This window comes from Muntiacus reevesi, chromosome 9, assembly GCF_963930625.1.
Source record: "Muntiacus reevesi chromosome 9, mMunRee1.1, whole genome shotgun sequence".
Classification (NCBI taxonomy): Eukaryota; Metazoa; Chordata; class Mammalia; order Artiodactyla; family Cervidae; genus Muntiacus; species Muntiacus reevesi.
This window is the reverse complement of record NC_089257.1, coordinates 611,268-634,190: the sequence shown is the minus strand read 5'-3', so window position 1 is coordinate 634,190 and position 22,923 is coordinate 611,268. Positions and strand designations below refer to the sequence as shown.

Genomic DNA, 22,923 nt, shown 5'->3' with positions numbered 1-22,923 from the left:
CAAGCCTCCTACAAAGAATAAATAGAAGCAAGTCAAAATTTTAAAACATCGTCTCTTTGAAGGTACTGGAAATTTAGGACTTAAGGGAGCTGGGATTTAAGGAACCAAGATTCCAGAATTGAAACCAAGAGATGATACAGACTTTTAGCATAGCTTTTCCTGCAGATGCATTTTCTGAATTGCAAACAACAGATAAGTGTTAAGAAACTTAAGAGCTTCTCATATTCCTAAAGAATTATGAAGGTAATAATTGGAATCCATGCCCACCAGAAGCTCATAGACACCCAGGACTTCCTATTATGATCCTTATAAAAGCTATATCCTATTTATGGCTGAGTAATATTCCATTGTATATTATCTCATATATATGGAATCTAGAAGAATAGTACTGAAAAACCTATTTACAGAGAAGAAATAGAGACTCAGATGTAGAGAAATGTCTGATCGACACAGCAGAGGAAGGAGTGGGTAGGACAATTGAGAAAGTCGCGTGGACATCTATGCACTATCATGTGTAAAACAGAGAATCAGCAGGAAGCTGCTGTGTCAAACGGGGGGCCCAGTCTGGTGCTCTGTGATTAGAGGGGGGGCTGGTGGGAGAGGGGGAGACTCAAGAGGGAGGGGATGTCTATATGATGAGACTGATTCTCACTGATGTATGGCAGAGATCACCCCATCATTGTAAAGCAATTATTTTCCAATTTAGAAAAAAAGTTAAATTTGAAAAAAAAAAGAACTATATCGTAATAGTAAAGGTGAACAAAAATGAGCCATCCCTCTCATAGACTGATGCTCAGTTCAACTGCAGATTGTATGAAAATAAGCTTCCCCAAATCTAACATTTGACCAAAGCAAATATAAATCATTTCAAGAGGAAGATAGCATTATCCAAAGCATCAAGTTATCACTACAGTTTTTCATACCCAATGTCTGGAATTCAATCAAAGTAAAACAAGAATTAACTGAACTCCAATAAAAAAATACAGACTCACAATAGACCAAATAACAGAACTATAAAACTTTAAATGACAGGATTTCAGCAGAGAAATGAAAATTGTAAAAAAAAAAAATCAAATGAAAATGAGAAATAGCACTACAACTGAAGTTAATATATAAATATATGAATGTAACAGCAAGTAGACATAACTGACAAGAAACTAGTAAGCTGGAGGAAAAAGCAAAAGGAAAAATAAAACTGAAGCATTGATAAATGTTGGAAAATGCAATAATGGACAGGTAAGAGACATGCTACTGGTGGAAAGCCCAACACCGTGTATTTGGAAGTCCAGAAGGAGAGTAGAGATAAGAGAAAACAGGTAATATTTAAAAAGAAATTATATCTTGGAATTTTCCCATTTATTTTTTAAAATGACTAGCTATAGATTCAAGAAGAGCTACAATCCTAAGCTAAGTAAATACAAAGAAACCCACGTCTAAGTACAGCATAGTAAAACTGCACGAAACCAGCCAGAGAGAAAAGTCATAAAAGTAGAAAAGGTAAAAAGACATTTCACCTTCAAAGAACAACGATACAAAGAATGATGGCTGACATGTTAACCAAAACCAATAAAAGCCAAAAGCCTTCAACGTTGAACTAAAATTTCAGTAAGTGTTCTTTAGACAAATGGGTAATGATCTCAGACAGAAACCTGAAGAAGCAGAAAAGGAAAAGGTGTACAAATTTAAAAGGATAAATGTCTGGGTAAATATAGTGACCATATAAATGGTCATCGCTAGGCATACTAAACTACCTTTAAAGACTGAAATAGCACAAGGCAGGTGATAAATGTCGTTAAAGTATCTAAGGTCTTGCCTTGTCTGTAACGCAGACAATTTACAACAGCCTCTAATAAATTGAGGTTGCCTGTTATAACCTCTAAGGCAAACACTGAAAGAATAATAAAAGCTATAATAACTAAATAAAATGAAATTTTATTTCATTAAAAGTGAAATAAAAATACGTGAAAAATTCAAAAGAAGGCAAGAAAAGAAAAAGAGAGGTAAACTAAGTAGTTTTAGAGAAAATATTAAAGCGAGAAAAACGAAGACATAAAGGAAATTAAGTCAAACGTGTCCATCTATTAGGAAGATATAATTCTATATTTGTATGTGAATAATATTAAAATACATAAAAGCAAGTTGAACTAAAATAAGTAATCATGATTATACTGGAAAAATTTTAGCAACTTTTCTCAATAATTGATGGAATAAGCAGACAAAAACCATTAAAATGTTGAAGTTTTAGTAAAAAATAGCACTACTCACACACCTGAATGGCAAAAAAATTTAGCAGTGATAATGCCAAGTCTTTGGAATCATGTGTAGAATCTGTAATTTATATACCCTGCTGATAGAATTATATAAATTCCTTAAACCACTTTGGATACCAATCTGAGAATATCCAATATGGAAACTTCATCCCTAGATTCAAAGTGTAAAAGTTAGTATATATGCTCTTAACAAAAGATAAGAATATTCATATAATAGATGAATCTGTATTCCAAACCCCAACTGGAAAAATAATCTAAAATTCCAAATCCAAATGTTCATCAGTGGTAGAATAATCTCACGAAGTAAATTTAGTGTTGAGCAAAAGTATCAAGCATGAAGTATTACATACTTTATGATTCAATTTGTTTAAGGATTAAAAACCAACAAAATACCTATTGGAAGTCAAGATTGTGGTAACTTTTCAGAAGAAAAGATGGAAATTAAACAACATAATTCTAAATAATTCCCAGGTTAAAGAGGATGTCTCAAGGGAATTTTTAACAATGTTTCACAACAACGCACTCCAGGATTCTTGCCTGGAGAATCCCGTGGACAGAGGAGCATAGCGGGCTACAGTCCATGGGGTCACAAAGAGTCAGACATGACTGAAGTGACTTAGTATGCATGCAAACAACATGGGAATGAAAATGCAACATACCAAATTTATTGTGATACAGCTAAAACAATGAAATTTATAGCATTTAATGTTTACATTAGAAAATAGAAAACGCCTTAAATCAATCTAACGTTTGAACTCAAGAAACTTTAAAAAAAAGGAACCAAAAGCAAGCAGAAGGAAACAGAAAAATTAAATCAATAAAACTGAAAACAGGAAACTAGAAAAATCAAAACCAGAAAAAAAAAAAACCTAATTCTGGAAAAGATTGATGATGAAACTGACTAAACTTTAGGAAGACTAAGGAAGGGAAGAAACACTAACAGAAGGTATGAAATGAGAGCTATCACTAAAAAGCCCACAGACATGAAAAGGATGGTAAGGGATCCCAAAGAAAGCAAACTCAGCCAAATACATGTTTGCCTACACTTTGCAGATTTGGACAAAAATTTCCTGATCACAGTGGCCTATGACTGCTCCATGGCCATCTGGCAGCCCCTGGACCCTGTCACCATGAACTCCAGCTCTGTAGACTGTGGGTTCTGGTGTTTGGATTCGTGAAAGCCCTGCATTCCTTGACACAGAGATGAATGGTATTGCAGCCGTCCTCCTTTACAGACTTGAAAATCCCCCATTTTTTTTCTGTAAAATCAAGCAGATGACATGTTTCTTCATCACATGGTGATGTATTTGGACGCTGTAGCACTCCTGGGTGCTGATCTCTCAGTTGGGACCCTTTACCCATACTCTAAGATAGTTTCCACCATGTGTAGAATATCATCAGTTCAAGCGAAATAGAAAGCATTTTCCACCTGTGGTGAGCGGAAAGGATGGTAAGGGAACACTACAAACAACTCTATGCATAAATTTGACAGTTTGCTTGAATGAATCAATTCCTTGACAAGTGCAAGCTGCCACAACTTGCTAAAGTGAAATAGAACTTTTCAATATTCTTATAGATATTTTTCAAATCTGATTTATATTTTAAAACTACCTGCAAATAATTTTTCAAGCCTATGTGGTTCCACTGGAGAATTCTATGGACTATTTTAAGAAAAAGTAATACCAATTCTACATAATCTCTTCCTGAAAACAGAACAGGCAAAACACTGTTACCATGATGGTAAAATAGTAAAAAAGCAATACCAAAAGAAGAAAATTACAGACCATATCTTTCATTAGAATGCAAAAAAAAATTCTTAACAAAATGCCATTAGCAAATACAGTAACTTGAATGGATCCCAAGAGCATTACTCTGAGTGAAAGCCAATCTCAAAAAGATCACGTACTGTATCATTCCACATTTTTTGTTTGTTTGTTTTTGGACTTCCCTGGTGGCTCAGATGGTAAAAAAATTGGCTTGCAATGCAGAAGACCTGGGTTTGATCCCTGGGTTGGGAGGATCCCCTGGAGGAGGGCGTGGCAACCACTCCAGTATTCTTGCCTGGAGAATCCCAATGGACAGAGGAGCCTGGCAGGATGCAGTTTATGGGGTCGCAAAGAATCAGACCTGACTGCGCACAGCACAGCACATGCAGTTGACCATTGGATAATACAGTTTTGAACTGCATAGGTCCACTTACACACAGACTTTTTTCTCAATAAATACTACAGTACTGCATGAACTGTGGTTCGTTGAATTCATAGATGCAGAGTCAACTGTGGGATTTGAACATCTGTGGATTTTGGTGTCCCTGGTGAGTCCTGGAACCAATCCCTGATGTTGCTCAAGGGTCTGCTGTATAAATATCCTTGGATGGCAAAAACGGAGATAGCGGGAGACAGATTACTGATTGAGGGTGGTGGAGCTGGGTGTGGCTGCAAAGAGCAGGTGAGGGCCATCTTTGTGGTAATGGAATAGCTCTGGGTCTTGACTGCTGTAGATGTCACATGACTCTGCAGGCATCCCCCACTTTTTAATAGTTCACTTTATGTTCACTTTTATGAAAGACCTACATTAGAACCTGTTTTCACCTAATTGAAAGAAATCTGAAGAGTGTTTTCAATTTTGTGAAAGAAAAAAAAAAGGGCAGAAAGCAAAAATAGCATCCAGTGTTTATTTTGCAGCAAGCACTTCAAGCAGCAAGAGAGGTACTGCCAAGTTCCCTCTCCAGAACTCAGCATCTCAGCATCAAGTCACCATAGCTTTGAATTGTGTCTCTGAGCATTTATGCTTTATCTAGATTTATTTTGTGTATCTGTTAGTAAGATGTATCCTAAGGTAATTGAGTCTTCACTTGACGCCGTTTCAGCTTACAGAAGGTTTCATGGGAACACTCTACTTTCAGGTGGCAGAGGAAATCTGTACATACGTGATAAAATGGCATAGGACTGCACACACATAGCACCAACATGAAATACCTAGTTTGAATATTGCCCTGTACTACATAAGACGTAACCACTGGGGTACTGGGTAAAGACAACGTGGGACCTCTCTGCTCTGTGTGAGCCCTGTCGAAGTTAAAACCAGAAAAGATCTGGGTTGTGATACCACAGAGCCAGTGAGTGATTCTTTAGTAAACTGGGTGAAGGGCACATGGATTTTCAATTTGCTTAATTCATCTAACTGTATACTTGATATGGATAGCCTCTGGTATATTTATTTCAGCCCAATTATTTCTAAGGGCTTCCCTGGCGACTCAGACAGTAAAGAATCTGCCTGCAATGCAGGAGGCCCGAGTTTGATCTTTCGGTTGGGAAGATCCCCTGAAGAAGGAAGAGGCAACCCACTCCAGTATCGTTGCCTGGAGAATTCTACGGACAGAGGAGCCCAGCGGGCTACAGTCCATGGGGTCACAAAGAGTTGGACATGACTGAGCGACTAACAATTTCAATTGGTTTTAAAAGTATGAGGATGGATGACACCAAACAGGATGAAAGTATTGAGTGAATAGTTAAAGACTACTAAGGGAAGAACTCTGAAAAAAACTAACTTTAAGATCATGACCAGAAAGAAGATGCAGCAGAATCTGGGAAGTGGTTATAGGGGGGAAAAAAGAAAATTAAGGAATTATAGTATCATGAAACTAAAGGAGTCCCAAGATAGGGATTCAAGTTAGTCAAATAAGTCAGTGATGGAAAGGGCAAATAATAAAGTCTCAGTACTTACCTCTTGGGCCAAATTGCAGGAAGTTAAAAATACTTAACAGGACATGAAAATGTAGGCACTAGAGCATATGCTAACTTATATGATTTATGCCTTAGGTCGGGGAAAGCTAAGTTTGCAAACAGGCCAAGAGAAAGGAGACAGAACTGGTTAAGTGGTACATTGCACAACGATCACAAATTCTTCACATCCCCATTTGCATGCTCCTTTGTAATGTGACTTTGAAGTTCCTGAATATATTAAACATTATTAACAGATCTCAAGGCAAAAATAGACAGCAATGAAATTAATAGCAATAATGGATAGATTATCCAGACAGAAAGTCAGTAAGGAAATAATGCACTTGAACTATACTTTAGAACAATTGAACCTAACATATATACAGAAGATCATATCCAACAGCAGCAGAATACATTCATCTCAAGGGAGCATAGAACATTTTCCAGGATAGATCATATACTGTGTCAAAAAAAACTAATCTTCACAAACTTAAGAAGATTGAAACATACCAAATATCCTTTCTAATCACAACGGTATAAAACTACAAAGAAATTGAGGAAAGCTGTAAATTTTACACAAAATGAAAAAAATGCTTCTGAACAAAGTGTCAAGAAATCAAAAGGGAAATAAATATTTTGTGATAAATAGAAGTGTAAATGCAACATGTTAAAATGGATGCAGTGAAAGCCATTGTAAGAGAGAAGTTTATAGAAATGAATGCCTACATTAAAAGATCTCAAGTACACATCTAATCCTACAACTCAGAGACAGAAAAAGAACAAACTAAACCCAAAGTTAATAGAAAGAATATAGTAAAGATTAGAGCAGAAGTAAATAAGAGGCTAGAAAGACAGTAGAAAAGATGAACAAAACTAAGATTTAGACTTTTGAAAAAAAACACAATTTTTCTTAGTCTGAGCTAAACTAAGAAAAAATAGATGCTTCAAATTAATAAAATTATAAAAAGAGACATTACAGCTGATGCGAATTATAAAAGACGATAAGAGAACACTATGAACAATCACATGCCAACAAATTAGATAGCTTAGAAGAGATGGATAAAGTCCCAGAAAACTACAACTTACTAAGACTGAACCATGAAGTGATAGAGAATCTGAGCAGACCAGTAACAGGCAAGGATGTTGAATCAATAATCGAAAAGCTCCCAACAAACAAAATCTCAGGGCCAGATAGCTCAGACGGTAAAGAATCTGCCTGCAGTGCAGGAGACCCGGGTTCGATCCCTGGGTCAGAAAGATCCCCTGGAGCAGGGAATGCCAACCCACTCCAGGGTTCTTGCCTGGAGAATCCCATGGACAGAGGAGCCTGGCGGGATACAGCCCATGGGGTCGCAAAGAGTCGGACACGGCTGAGTGAGTAACGCTGCTGCTGCTGCTGCTGAGTCGCTCAGTCGTGCCGACTCTGCGACCCCATGGAGGGCAGCCCACCAGGCTCCCCCGTCCCTGCTACTACCCAGCAATTAATTTCCATGTCGACTGTTTTTAAGGCTCATGCCACAGACTCACACTTAACAAAAAATCCAAAGGCAGTACCAGGGTCCAACAGAGAGAGCATATCTTTTCTCCAAAGGAGTATGGGGTTAGGAATTTATGAGGAAAATTCTGCTACCTGGGAACATCAGAACTGAAGGAAGGACTGAGCGTCGGACTCTCAGCAGCAGGAGGGGATTAGGAACCAGATGATAAAAGAGGCCTACTTTTAGGTGGTCCATGTATGTCTGAGTCAGACCACAGTTCCCCCAGATAATCATTCTTTCTAATCCTAGGTTCTCACGGGAATAGACTAATAGTAGTCCCAATAGTAATCCCAATCAGAATGATTCTGAAATTCATTCATATAAAAGCACAAATAAAGAATACTAGGCTATCCATTCCAGTATTCTTGGGCTTCTCTTGTGGCTCAGCTGGTAAAGAATCTGCCTGCAATGTGGGAGACCTGGGTTTGATCCCTGGGTTGGGAAGATCCCCTGGAGAAGGGAAAGGCAAACCCACTCCAGTATTCTGGCCTGGAGAATTCCATGGACTATATATAGTCCATGGGGTCACAAAGAGTCGGACACGAGGGAGCAACTTTCACTTTCACTTCACAGCACAAGTGATTGATAGAAGATAGGATGTAAAAACAGGGTTCACATTTTGTGAAGAAATAAAATGAGTTTTAGTCTAGAAGAACAGGATATCACACCAAGTTAGGCCTAGGACTTTTCAGTTTTACTCAAAACAAATGTGTCAGATAACAGGGATAGTCATCAATAAAGATTATAGTATCTTGAATATGAAAAAACTTCCCAGAGAGACAATTCTATAAAAGAAACCAATAAGGGGAAAAAAAAAAACCACACAGATAATTTGACCCTAGTGCCTCAGTTTTATTAATCAACCAAACTTTTAAGAACTCAAACTATCTGAACTGACATTAAGCCCATACATTTTAAGAAAACAAAATGTTTTCAGTCATTAAATATTATGAGCCAGCCCCTGAAATTGAGTGGAAGAGGAAAATAATACTACACACACACACACACACACACACACACACACACACATATGAGTTCTAATGTCTGATAATGGTATCTCCCTACTTACTAGACTTAGTAGATTCATTCAAATATAGAGATTTAATTAAAATGAGTTCATAGTCAATGGCTACTTGACCTGCTCTGACCAAAGGAAGACGGTATGGCTTATTTGTAGAATGGAAAGTAGTTTGATAAATGAACCACAGCATCTGTGGAGAGAAGGTAGGAAGTGAGGCTGTACAGTCGACAAGGGGAAAATAAAATATGATTTGAATGACATGCTAAGGCACTGGAATTCCAGTCCATGATAGAGTACTGTGGAAACACAGACTTTTGGTTAGTTCTTGAAGTGGGAATGTGAAGAATGTAACTGAGGTGGCCGTTGTACTAAAAATAGGATATCTAGGTTAGACAATTGCTGCAATTTTCTAGAGGAGAGATGATTCATATTACAGCTAGAATATGGGAGATGAAGACAAGGAGTGAAAAGTTCGTGATGTATATGAAAAAAAAAATCAGAAGAATTTGGAGATTGGTTATATTTGCAAGTGATACCAGTGCTGGGGCTTGGGAGTTAGCTGGAATAGAGGGGAAAGAAAAGGTTTATCATAGGCAGATGATGCATTTAGATGGGATTTTTTTTAATCTGAGGTGCTTTTGGAAAATCTATGTAGAAGCATTTATTAGGAAGTTGGAAATATGAGACTAGGAATTCAGTAGAGAATTCTAAAATGGTAATTTAGCTTTGGAAGTTATTTATAGGATTATGGTGCACTCCATATATGCAAATGGCATTTCTAATCAAGAAAGCCCAGATTCAGCAATCAAATGTCCATGAGAAACCAGGTATGAAAGGTTACAAAGTAAGGGCCAGATGGTCTCAGAGAATCCAGACCTCATCGAATGGCCTTAAAATCAGAGACAAAGGGTCTTTTCTAATTATGATTTTTGACAAGAGTGAAAATGGAAGATCCTAGGGAAGAATTTCATTTAAGGCCTTGGAAAGGAGTCCACAAAGCGTGCGCAGAGAACTAGGAGAGTCAAGTGCTGAAACTAAAGGAACAGACAGACAGTGGTGAGAAAGCAAGCTGTTTCAGCCATAATTACTTAAAGCAGCTTTAACCACTTATTTTTAGTTTCTATAATTTCCAATAACATACTACCTAAACAGACATGTACCAAATTTGACTAAAATACTTAAGTATTCCTATGTTATCATAGATATAATCAATTTTTATTGCTTGTGCTCATGTATCATCTATTTAGATATGCACCCTTGTTTTAGATCCTGGTTGTAAACAAGACAGAAAAGATCCCTGCTCTAATGGAGTCAAGGAGAAGATAAATGATACATATGTTTGTTTGTTTGTTTGTTTTAATGACTTTGCAGGAGAATTTTAGGAAGCATGGCATTAGAAAATGCTTTTTAGGAAATGACTAGGATAATGGAAAGAGAGATGGTGTGGATAGCTGGCACTATTTTAGATATAAAATAAGTGCTTATCTAAGAAGGTGGTTTTTCAAGCCATTTTCCAAGTCAGAAGACAAGTACTCCAAGCAGAGGCAATAGAATAAAATCCTGAGAAAGGAGAGAGATTGGCTGGTCTGAGAGGATAGCATGTCTAGAACTCATTGATTAAAAAGGAAGGTGATTAAGGACAAAGTTGGAAAGACAGGCAGAGCCAGCTCACATGGTGCCTTTTGGGCCTTGTTAAGATTTCATGTAAATGCAGACAGAAGACATCAAGAAGAGATGAACTGAAAGAAGGAAGAGGCTTATAGGAGAGTGAAAAGATCTAGAGTGCCTCTATCCAACAAAAAATAACATGAGCTACATGTGTAATTTAAAATTTTCTAGTAGCCACACTAAGAAAGTGAACAGAAATAGGTGAAATTAAGTTTAATAATATATTTCATTAACCATACATTTCAAAAATATTTAGATATTTTACGCTCTTTTTTATCATATCCAGTCTTCAAAAATTTTGTGCTCATTTTAACATGTCAGCTCAGACAAATTACATTTCAAAGGCTTAATTGCTACATGTGGCTACTGAAGGGCAGTGTGGGTCTTGCAGTTTCAGTAGAATTCACAGAAAATGTATTCATCATTCACCCTACCTAAGGACTCTTGGTTCCAGAAAGTGAGCAAATGCTTAGAAAAGTCTTGCCCTCAAAAGAAAGGAAGGTTTTCAGGAAAAGGAGGTACAGAATGTTTCCTGTGAAGAGGTTAGAGATATACAGATTTCTGTGCCCAATAAAATGCAGATTCCAGGAGACAGTCAAAAAGACTTCCCACTCCATCCTCACTTCATTTGATGACTTCAGGTCTTCCCTCTCTTCTGGATCACTCTCACAAATATATAAAGGATGTTGTTTCTCCTGTTTAAAACAAAAACCTCCTGACCACTTTCCTTTCTTTGAAAACATTTCTTTCCTTTGTTTAAAAACGAAACTCAAAAAAACTTTCCATTTTGACTATTCCCAAACTATCTCTTCTCACCCATTCTCTCTTGAATCCATTCCAGTTAGGGTTTGGCCTCTACTTTGCAGATATGGAGGTGACAACACCCTTATGGCAGAAAGTGAAGAAGAACTAAATAAACAGCCTCTTGATGAAAGTGAAAGAAGAGAGTAAAAAAGTTGGCTCGAAGCTCAACATTCAGAAAACTAAGGTCATGGCATCTGGTCCCATCACTTCATGGCAAATAGATGGGGAAACACTGGAAACAGTGGCTGACTATTTTTCCAGGCTCCAAAATCAGTGCAGATGGTGATTGCAGCCATGAAATTAAAAGACGCTTACTCCTTGGAAGGAAAGTTATGACCAACCTAGACAGCATATTAAAAAGCATGTATGAATTGAGAGTTTGACTATAAAGAAAGCTGAGCGCCGAAGAATTGATGCTTTTGAACTGTGGTGTTGGAGAAGACTCTTGAGAGTTCCTTGGACTGCAAGGAGATCCAACCAGTCCATCCTAAAGGAGATCAGTCCTGGGTGTTCACTGGAAAGACTGATGCTGAGGCTGAAACTCCAATACTTTGGCCACCTGATGCAAAGAGCTGACTCAGTGGAAAAGACCCTGATGCTAGGAGGGATTGTGGGCAGGAAGAGAAGGAGATGACAGAGGATGAGATGGTTGGATGGCATCACCGACTCAATGGACATGGGTTTGAGCATGCTCCAGGAATTGGTGATGGACAGGGAGGCCCGCAGTCCATGGGGTCACAAAGAGTTGGACACGACTGAGCGACTGAACTGAACTGATGGTACCCAGTATCATATCATCATGGAGATGGCTTCCAAGCTAGAATTCTAATATATTAGTTGTTGGGACCTGTTTACAGCATATTTTAAACTTGTATAACCCGATTTCAGTTCTCAGAGTCACTTAGTGTGAACACGGGAGGTACACAGAAAATATATTATCTCATTGTACAGAAAAACAAACAAAGGGAAAAGAAAGATAAATATTTTGCCGAAGCACCCATGCTTCTAATAAAACCTAGAACTCAGCTTTGGTGAGCAGTTCTCTTCTCGGTACAACTTGTGAAAATTAAAAGCAGAAAGACCGTTGGTAGTACAAACCTAGCAGGAGGAGGAGAGGAGGCCTGTGTTTGATGGAGGTGTCTCTGCTGAAGCAGTCAGGGAACAACCAGGCGTGGCCCAGACCGTGATGCTCGCAAAGGCAGAGTGTGGCGCCAGCACAGGCAGCAAAGGGTTTGCCTCTGTTCGCCGCCTACGTGCGTGCTTGGTCACTCCCGTCGTGTCCGGCTCTGCGACCCCCTGGACCATGGCCCGCCAGGCCCCTCGTCCGTGGGGTTCTCCAGGCAGGAGGTCGGGGCGGGCTGCCATTCCCTTCTCCTCTGCCGCTCCATCCCACCCTCATCCGCGTCCCGGGAACCTGCAGGCGCCACCTCCCGGCGCACGCGTCCCGGGCCCTCGCGCCGCCGGCGGAAGCCGCCCTCTCGCCTCAACTGCTGCTTGGACCCGCGCGAGGGGGATGCGGGCCGGCCAGTGCTGCCGCCCTGCGATTCAGGGGGCAGCGGCCCACGGTCGGTGTAGACCTTGCCGAGGGCGGGCGTTCCCACGCAAGGTCTTCTGGAGTTTCCCTTTTGCACCGGTCAGTCTTATTTGCCCCCCTGCGCAATTCTAGAGGGGTTTTGCTGCTGAGGAACCACCCTCTGAGAGAATAAAGGATATGGGTAAGGACAAGATTTGAACTCAGATTTGACTCTTTCTGCTGCACTTTTCTGCCTCTTTCGGTCTCAGGCTTCAGGAGGCCAGCTAAGAGAACTCAGACCTTAAGAGTTCGTGTAAATGGAAGGAAAAGTTTATTAGTGAAATTAAAGACAGTCTTATATTTCTGATACGGCTATAAAATAAAGAGGTTGACGGGGGAGAAAAGGTGCCAGACATTGGAGATTCGGGAGATTAAATTGTGAGAGTAGATTGCCATTTGAGAAAAATTAGAGGACAAGGTAATTAAAAAAAAAAAAAAAAAGACAATTTGGTTGCAAGAAAAAAACCATCTCTTGCTAGCAATAGCAAAAGGAAGGTACATGTGTACATTTATTGTATTGTATGAACAGATGTAATTACATAATCTAAAGGCAAGAAGTTAGCCAGGTGCCATGAGAAATTCAGCAAGACAAAAAATCCAACTTTTTTGACCCTGTAAATGTGGGGATGTGGGTAATACTTAGAGGGGCTGATGGACTGGAGCAGCTGGTTTTCACAGTCCTTCTTGGGCTTCCCTGGCTGCTCACACTGTAAAGAGTCTGCCAGCAATGCAGGAGATGAGGGTTCAGTCCCTGGGTAGGCAAGATCCCCTGGAGAAGGGAATGGCTGCTCACTCCAGTATTCTTGCCTGGAGAATTCCATGGACAGAGGAGCCTGGTGGGCTACAGTCCTTGGGGTTGCAAAGAGTTGGACACAACTAAGCAACTAACACACACACACAGAGTCCTATTTAAGGTTGTTAAATGAACAAAAGTATTTGAGAATTAATTACTGGATTTTTCAAGATAGTGATATTGGTGGTTTGATGAAAAACATCTCTCAGGGAATTATGAAACAGTGAAAAATGAGCAGCTGTAGGATTAAATTTCCCTCAATTTTAAGCATCTTACTCAAGGACATAAGTAGTATTTATTTTGTTTCCATACTTTCCTATAAAAAAGAAGCATTTATCTTCTCATTTCTCTCTTGTATCCTTAGTGAAAAATGCCACGAGATCTTGTGTGGATAAGACAGGAAGCAAGAATGTTGGGGGTAAGAACTAAAGGCTGCTTAAGCAAATAAATGACTAAAATGTTGCAATTTCTTTTTATAAGTTTATTTATTTTTTAATTGAAGGATAATTGCTTTATAGAACTTTGTTGTTTTCTGTTAAACATCAGTATGAATCTAAATATAAAATAGGTATCTAAATATAAAAAGGAGAGGACTTTAACCACCTCCATTATGAACTCCCCAAATGACAGAGAGGTAATGAAAGTGTCCTGAAATGATTATGTAATAATTTCTGCATTCTCCACTTGCCACCTGGAAGTATCAACTATATTAAAGTTAAATAGAGCAAAGATTATGAATCTATCAGCTATATTTAAATAACCCCAAACCACTGCAACCTAGTCATACTCCCAAGAAATATACTCTGAGTTGGAACTAGGTGTAAAAATCCCTTTTGGGCATCTGTAAATTATTTTGAGCTGAGCTGATGATGACAGTGGTCCCAAATGAAATGGTCAGATTGTGGGAATAATATTCAGGAAAATCTGCAGACTGTACGGCATTGTGGACAGTGATCATAATGGCACTATGTTCTTGAAATCATCCTACAGACGTGGCACTGTCATCCCAATCAACTCATCAAATCTGGCAGGTTACTTCCTTTTTCATGAGCCGCCCACATTTTTGGATGATGGAACCAGATTAGGAATTAAACCAACAGGATTAAAGCTTGGTCCAGGAATGTTTCTGACTCCTCAATTCTATTATTGTCTTCCCTTATTTAAGATCTACCTGACCTCAACAAGAATTGTACTAAGAGCCTTGCATAAAGCAGACAATGAACCCAAGTTTCCACTCCTCATTCCCAATTTTCTGATGTTAAGATCTAGATTCCTAACCCCCTTTTCTGCTAATCCGATATGGTTACTGAGAAGGAATAAAGTGTTTCTGAGAATATATATGTTACTGGTCACGTTACTATCCTTCTGATGAGATCTACCATTATCTAAGAGTTTAGATCTCATTTAATTCTACTTTCCAGTTTTGGACAAGGTGAAGTAGATAGACTTTTCTCTATTCCTGCCACTAGTTACAGCTAAAACTTAGGACAAAGAAGACTGAAAGATTTTCAGAAGGCAGAAGAGCTAGGGACCTTGAAATCCAAAGAATGACATGGTGGTGAGTTTCCTGGGGCATTTTATTTCTTTGTTTTTCTTCACATCTCCAGAACTGAGTGCTCAAGAAGCCTGTAACCCAAAAACACCATTAAGCACAGACAAAAAAAAACAAGGAAAGCCTATTTTCTCAGTCATGTTGTCGTTCAGTTGCTAAGCTGGGTCTGACTGTTTGCAACCCCATGGACTGCAGCATGCCAGGCTCGACTGTCCTCCACTCTCCCAGGTTTGCTCAGATTCATGTCCATTGAGTCAGTGATGCCATCTAATCATCTCATCCTCTGCTACTCCCTTCTCCTTTTGCCTTCAGTCTTTCCCAGCATCAGGGTCTTTTCTAGTGAGTCATCTATTCACATCAGATGGCCAAAATATTGGACCTTCAACTTCAGCATCAGTCCTTCCAATGAATATTCAGGGGTGATTTCCTTTAAGATTGAATGGTTTGATCTCCTTACAGTCCAAGGGACTCTCAAGAGTCTTCTCCAGCACCACAGTTCAAAAGCATCAGTTCTTCAGTGCTCAGCCTTCTTTATAGTCCAGCTCCCATCTGTACATGACTACTAGAAAAACCATAACTTTGATTGTACGGACCTTTATTTGCAAAGTGGTGTCCACGATACAACTGAAAATCACTCATCCAAAAAATAACCAGGAAAATCTCAACCTGCATGAGAAAAGACAATGAATAGATGCTCATACCAGAATTACACTGTTGTTAGAATTATCTGATAAGAATTTTTAAGTGGCTGTTAGAAAAATGTAACAACAAGCAATTATGAACATACTTAAAACAAGTTTATAGATAAAAATTCAAAGAAAAGAAATAGAAGAAATAGAGAAAACCAAATGGAAATTTTTTAACTGAAAAATGCAATAACTAGAAAAAAACTCACTGGACGAGTTCAATGAGGGTATGGACAGGACAGAGAAAAGAATTAGTAAACTTTAAGTGTAACAATAAAAATTATTCCATCTGGGAGGAGATCCAGATGGCAGAGCAGAAGTGCATGCAGCTCTTGGCCCCCAACAACCACATCAAAAATACATCTACGTGTGGAGCACTTCTCACTGAAAGCTAACCGAAACTGGGGAAAAACTCTTATATAGCCAAGGCTATAGGAAGAACCACACAAAGTCAGGTTTGAAGGGAGGAGAAGAGGTCAGGTCAGGATCCATGTCTCTAGGAGGCCGACACAGACAGAGGGGATCACACAGGCTCAGAGATCCTCTCTGGGAAATGAACAACTGAAACCACATATCAGGCACTCCAAATCGGGAGCCCAACACAGGGAGGGCAAGTTTCCTTAACATGTTTGAAAACTAGCTCCAGACTGACAGCAGAGCTGTGAAAAACCTCTACTCATAAAGGGTGTTCACACGCTTACTTAATCACAAAACAAGGCAGACCAAGCAGACAGAAGCTGCCTGGAACCCTGACTGGCATCCCAGAACTACCCCAGTGTACATACTGATCTAAGCCAAGCACCGCACTCTGACCCCTGTTGCACTGCTCCGCACTAGGGCAAAGGCCGCTGCTGCCAAGGAGAGAGCACAGTCGTGGGAGGATCATACCCAGGATGATGAACCGTCATACCCAAGGATGGTTCAATATCTGCAAATCCACCAATACGATACACCACAATTTTAAAAAGGATAAAAATCACATGATCAATTCAATATACAGAAGAAGCATTTAACAACATTTAACACCCATTCATGTTTTTAAAAAATTTATCAAAATGGGTATAAAGAGAACATAACTGAACATAGTAAGAGCCATTTTTGACAAACCCACAGCTAACATCATACATGATGGTGAAAAGCTAAAAGCTTATCCTCTAAAATCAGGAATAAGACAAGGATGTCCATTTTTACCACTTCTATTTAACATGGTATTAGCCACAGAAATCAGTCAAGAAAAAGAAAGAAAATGCACCTAAGTTGGAAAGGAAGAAGTAAAACTGTCACTATTTGCAGATGACATGATGCTATATAGAGAAAACACTAAATCTGCTCCCAAAAACTATTAAAAATACTAAGTGGTTTCAGTAAAGTTGCAGGATACAAGATTAATATACAGAAATCTAATTCTTTTTTGTGTATTAATAATGAACTATCAAAAAAAGAAAGGAAGAAAATTACATCAAAAAGAATATCTAGGAATAAACTTAACCAAGAAGGTAAAAGACCTATACTCTGAAAACTATAAAATGTTGATAAAAGAAATTGAAAATGATAGAGAGAAATGTAAAGATATAAAATGCTCTTGAATTTGTAATTTAAAAACTCCTAAAAAAGAAATTGCCAGGCGTGTATATTTCACCAAAGAATTCTGCCAAATACTTTAAGAATGCTTAACACCAGTTCTTCATAATCTTTTTCAGAACACAGAAGAGGAGGGAATTACTTGAATAGGCCAATATTACTCTGATGGTATAACCAAAGACAGTACACAAGAAGAAGACAATAGTTCTATTTGTAATAGCCCTCAATGTTGAAATTATCGAAGTGGAAATCACCTCAATAGGTGAATAACTGAATAAACTATAGTCATCCATATCATGGATGAAAGAAAATGCATTGAGACCCACACCGACTAAGATGGATTTCAAGGCCATTGAGCTAAATGAAAAAAGTCAGTCTCAAAAGTTACATGCTGAATTATTCAATTTATATAACATTCTCAGAATGACACAAGTGTAGAGATGGAAAACACACTGGTGACCTCCAGACATTAAGGAAGTTGGAAGGAGAGTGATTATAGAGGTGTGGGATGAAGGGTGCCTTTGTAGTAATTTGGAAGTTCTGTTTCTTGAGCATGGTGGTGGGAGACAGAAGGAATGGCACAGAATTATAAGCTCCATCTCCGCATCCTGGCGCTGTAATGCGGTTATGCGGCCGCTGGGAGCGTCCAGGTTCAGGGCACAGGGCCTCTCTGTAATATTTTTGCAATCTATAATTATTTGGATATGAAAGGTTTTTTGTTTGTTTTTTATCCTTCGATCTTCTAAACTCAGACTTTAGAAAACGTCAGTGTATTCCAGCTTCAGCAAGGAGCTAAAACTCCGTGCCACTGCAGTAGCGGGCAAAGTCCTGTCGAATGCAGTGCCCCCTTGCCTCTTCCTTCCACTGCAGCCTGCCAGAAGTGCTGCTAAATGCATAGTTTCGAGCTGCGCCTGAGTACTCTGCAGGAGAGGGGAGTATCGCACCAACTAGCCGCTTCTTAGCTCTGCTCATCATCACATAACCAGAACAGAAGCCTACTGCAGACGTCAAGCTGAAGTTATCCTGCTTAAGAGGATATGTGTTTTTTAGGAAAAGGATATCAGTTTACCCAGACATTCTGGAAATATGAGTTGCACAGACTTTGCTGGCTATCTAGCGTTTAAACCTCTGTGTATCCATGCAGGTTCGATCCCTGGTCGGAGAACTAAGATCCTTTGTGCCTGTGTGGCCAAAAAAAAGAAAGAAATTATTTTAAAAGTATGAGATATAGTAAGGCAAGAGATTTTCTGTTCTGAATGCCAGTATAACTCCTTTAGTTTTTTAGTTTTTTTTTTAAGCTGAATTCCTATGTTTGGTGGATGCCCAGGAGCAGGGAGGGGTGCCTTATTCAGCCGTGGCAGAAGCAGGCACGGCTGAGAAACATCTGTTTGAAAACCAGCTGAAAGGCCCTACAGTGAGGTGTTAGGGGGCTCTGCACAGCAAGCTTAGAACTGTCCTTCTCCTGTGGCTCTGAAGCTGCTGTACTTAGCCTGACTTCAGTGGGCAGAAATCCTCCACAATCCCCACACCAGGTAACAGTCCCCCGGAAGAGCTATAGAAAACCAGGTAACTCAAGGGTTCACTCTCCTTCTTTAGCCCTTATTTATACAGGACCCAGGACTCTGATATAAACCACTGTCGCACGTGGCATGACGGGTGGGCAAAACAGGAGTCCAAGTCCAAGTCCCAGTTTGAGACCACGAGCGAAAGGCAGGGCTAGTGGCCTGCAAAACCTACGAGCCGCCTCTGCAGGCGGCGGTCGCTGACCCGTGCGGGGCCGGAGGCGCATTGAGATCAGCGTGTTCAGGGCTCCAAGGCTCGTGCCCTAGAGTCCTCGAATGCAGCAGATAAACAGGCTTTTAGTACAGTTTTATTGGACGTGTATATAGCCACGGTATCTGCACTCTGCTCTGAAATATTAACAGACCCTCCTCATCTGAATGAAACGTTGAAAACCCTAAAATTACGTTAGGTTGTCACGTTCCCTCTCCACCTCCACGTTCTCTTGATGTGTGTCCCTTTCAAAGCTTGCACTGGAATAGAAGTAAGTAATTAATGGTGTTCTTTTCTCTCAGGCCGTGCAAATAATGACTGGTCTGTTTGTTCACTCCCTGGGACTGCTCTGGACATATCTGTTAGTCTCACAAATTATAGCATTTCAAAGAGTATATATTCCTGTTGCAGTACTGTCAGGATTCCCGTTTTGGGCAGCTGGTTTTGTGAGTAAACAATCTACTCCTTTATTGTTCTTTATTAATTTATTCATTTGATGATTGTTTCTGAGCTGTGTCGCATACCAGAGACAGTATGCTACCCTAAACATGCACAATCACTGTTTTCAAGGGATTTATTCTTATATCTAGTTGAAAGGCGTATACCAATATGGAAAAAAACTTAGATCATACCAGTAAAATTCTTCTATAATAAGAGTCTGTTTTGTTAAAGATCTGCTTTTTACATACTCTTCAATAGGGGGAAATAGTGGTAAGATGCGCGAGGGACATTTTGGGAAAACAGGAAATGGTAGCAATTGTTCCACCGCTCAGAGGGCATTTATTTTTTCCAGTGGGGCAAACAAGATGTGAGAACATTATTGCCATGGAAATAGTGGAATATATAGAATTTGTACAGGGAAATAAAAATGAAATCTTTTGTTTTACTGTCCAGGAAGCATTTGGTAGAATTGAACTGAAGTTTCTAAAGTAAATTTTATTATGTCTGATAGTATGGTGAGTGATATGCTATTATCCCCACAAAATGCTGAATGATAATAGTAATACATTTGAAATTTGGTCACGCAACCAATACATACTAATACTGTGTATCAGGTATCTGTTCTAGGTGTATGAAATACGTCAGTAAACAAAGCAAAGATCCCAGCCCGTTCACAGCTTTTTTCTACCCAGGAGTCGAATGTTAGAAGATAATGGAGCTATAGAAGGAAAGAAAGAAAATGTTGGGTAGGGTGAGACAAAATGTTCATCAGGTCTTATGGAAAAACCCAAATGAACTTTCTGGCCGACCCACTATAATAATTGATTATCAACAATAACTTTTTCAGTGAGGCCTACCTGAACCATGCAGTTTGAAACAATAACCCATTTCCCTTTGGTACTGGCAATTCCATTTTGTCTCACCCTACCCAGTTTCTTTCTTTCTTTTTACTTCTATAGTTTTACTCACTTCACTTTTCACTTTCACACCCAGGTCAGATTAAAAAAATTCCAGCACTTTAGAAATTCCTTTCATGTCCCTTCCGATCAATAACCTCTCCGTCCTATCTTAACCATTAGCCTGACTTCTCATATCGTACATTACTCTTACGTGCTTTTAAACTTGATGTAAGTAGAATCAGACAGTGTGTATTATTTTGTATTTGGCTGCTTTGCTCAGCTTAGGATTGTGACACCCATCCTTGTTATTGGTATAGCTGTGATATAGCTGTAGTCCATTCATGATTATTGCTGATTAATATTTCATTGTATTCACCTACTGTAGTTTGTATAGTCTAATGAATGGACATTCAGGTCGCTTCCAGTTTGAAGTATTACAGAGCTCCCAGTGTGGGCTGTTAGTAGCTTTCTTGCCCATGCCTTTAGCCGCATGTGTGCAGGTATCACTGTTAGGCATATATACAGAAGCAAAGTTGCAACATCTTGGGTTCACACACATACTCAGCTTTAGTATTTACTGCTAAACTTCTCCCAGGTAGTTTTACCGATTTGCGTCCTTTTTAGGAGGCAGTAAATTACTGTCGTTCTGTATCCTCTCTGGGCTTCCTCGTCTCAGGGCTTCCCTCTATGACTCCATGCTAAGGAATCCACCTGCAAGGCAGCAGACGCAGGAGATGTGGGTTTGGTCCCTGGGTCAGGAAGATCCCCTGGAGGAGGAAATGGCAACCCATTCCAGTGTCCTTGCCTGGAAATCTCCGTGGACAAAGGCACCTGGCAGGCTGCAGTCCCCGGGGTCACACTGAGTGGACGCGACGGAGCGGAGCACACACGCGCGCGTGCCCTCCGTGGCGCTTTGAATTGCCAGGTTGCCTCACGTCACCCATTCTGGTCAGTGCTCCTAAACTTGGAGTTTTAGCTTGCCGTGCTAACTAATGAGGTAGAGAAGTTTTTTGCTTATTGTCTATTTTGACATCCTCTTTTAAAAGCACCTATACAAGTTTCTTCACAGTTTTTAATTGGGTTTTCTCTCTGTCTTGTACTTATTTGCTGTAATTCTTTATATATTCTGGACACAAACTCTTTATCAGTTTATGCATTCTAATTGTCATTTCCACTCTGTGGCTTAAGGATGTCTTTCAATTAAATAATTTATTAATTTCAGTGCTACCCACTATGATAATTTTCCCTCTATAGGTAGTACTTTTTATACTTAATTTAATAAATTTTTTCTGCTTTTAGATTTGGAAGTTATTTTTATATTATGTACTAGAATCTAAACTGTTTTACCTTTTTACATTTGGATTTCCAGTGTACCTTGAATTTATTTTTATGATATACATTAGGGATCAAATTATTTTATTTTTATAGAATATGAATTTTCAAAAGTGTCATTTATTGGGAAGAAGATTCTTTTGCTTCTATAAATCAAATGTCCACATAGGGTTGAATCCATTCTGAACCTATTTTTCTATAATTGTGATGATATCACAGTGTCTTCACTACAGTGTCTTTAAATAAGTTTTAATATCAGTACAGGTGGTCATGTTCTTCAAGATTAACTTGGCTATCCTTGTATCACCTTACCATATAAATTTTGGAGTCAGTTTGTAATTTGCACACACACCAAATAAACCTGAAGGGATCATGATTGGTATTTCACAGGAGGCTATGTTTCATGGTCTCTACCATCTGGGAACTAGTTGAAGATGAACTCTGAAGAGTGAATCAGAAGACATGGAATCTATTGAAAGTGCTTTTCACTTGTTTGTTTGACTTCATTTTTAAAATGAATTACACTGTTTAAGTTATATTTTCACTCATTCAGTAAAGAAACATACTGGACAGCCACTATCTGTAAGAACTGTTCTAGGGACTTGAATAAAACAATGAATAAGATACACACCTAAGTTGAAGTAAGATACAAAGTACCTCTACTTTCATAGATGAAAAGTGAAAATGAAAGTTGCTCAGTAGTGTCCGACTCTTTGAGACCCCATGGACTGTATACAGCCCACGGAATTCTCCAGGCCAAAATACTGGAGTGGATAGCCTTTCCCTTCTCCAGGAGATCTTCCCATCTCAGGGATTGAGCCCAGATCTCTCGCATTGCAGGAGGATTCTTTACCAGATGAGCCACAAGGGAAGCCCAAGAATACTGGAGAGGGTAGCCTATCTCTTCTCCAGGAAATCTTCCCGACCCAGGAATTAAACAGGGGTCTCCTGCATCGCAGGCAGACTCTTTACCATCTGAGCTATCAAGGATACCACCCTAATGGCAGAAAGTGAAAAGGAACTAAAAAGCCTCTTGAGAATGACAAAAGAGGAGAGTGAAAAAGCTGGCTTGAAACTCAGCATTCAAAATACTAAGATCATGGCATCTAGTCCCATCACTTCATGGCAAATAGATGGGGAAAAAGTGGAAACAGTGGCAGATTTTATTTTCCTGGGCTCCAAAATCACTGTGGATAATGACTGAAGCCATGAAATTAAAAGATGCTTGCTCCTTGAAAAGACAGCTCTGACAAACCTAGACAACATACTA

At 39.3% G+C, this 22,923-nt stretch overlaps 1 long non-coding RNA gene across 3 annotated transcripts in view; it reads left to right on the top strand.

The window, feature by feature from the left end:
* The first annotated feature begins 12,638 nt into the window (after window positions 1-12,638).
* The window catches only part of LOC136174544 (uncharacterized), a 38,116-nt gene continuing 27,831 nt past the window's right edge, over window positions 12,639-22,923 (top strand). For 2 of the 3 annotated variants that reach the window (XR_010664404.1, XR_010664405.1), the window contains exons 1-2: window positions 12,639-12,738; window positions 13,754-13,807. This is a non-coding gene — a long non-coding RNA (uncharacterized lncRNA). Of the gene's footprint in view, window positions 12,739-13,753; window positions 13,808-19,297; window positions 19,428-22,923 lie in introns of those variants that run through there. The other variant, XR_010664406.1, reaches the window with a different exon arrangement.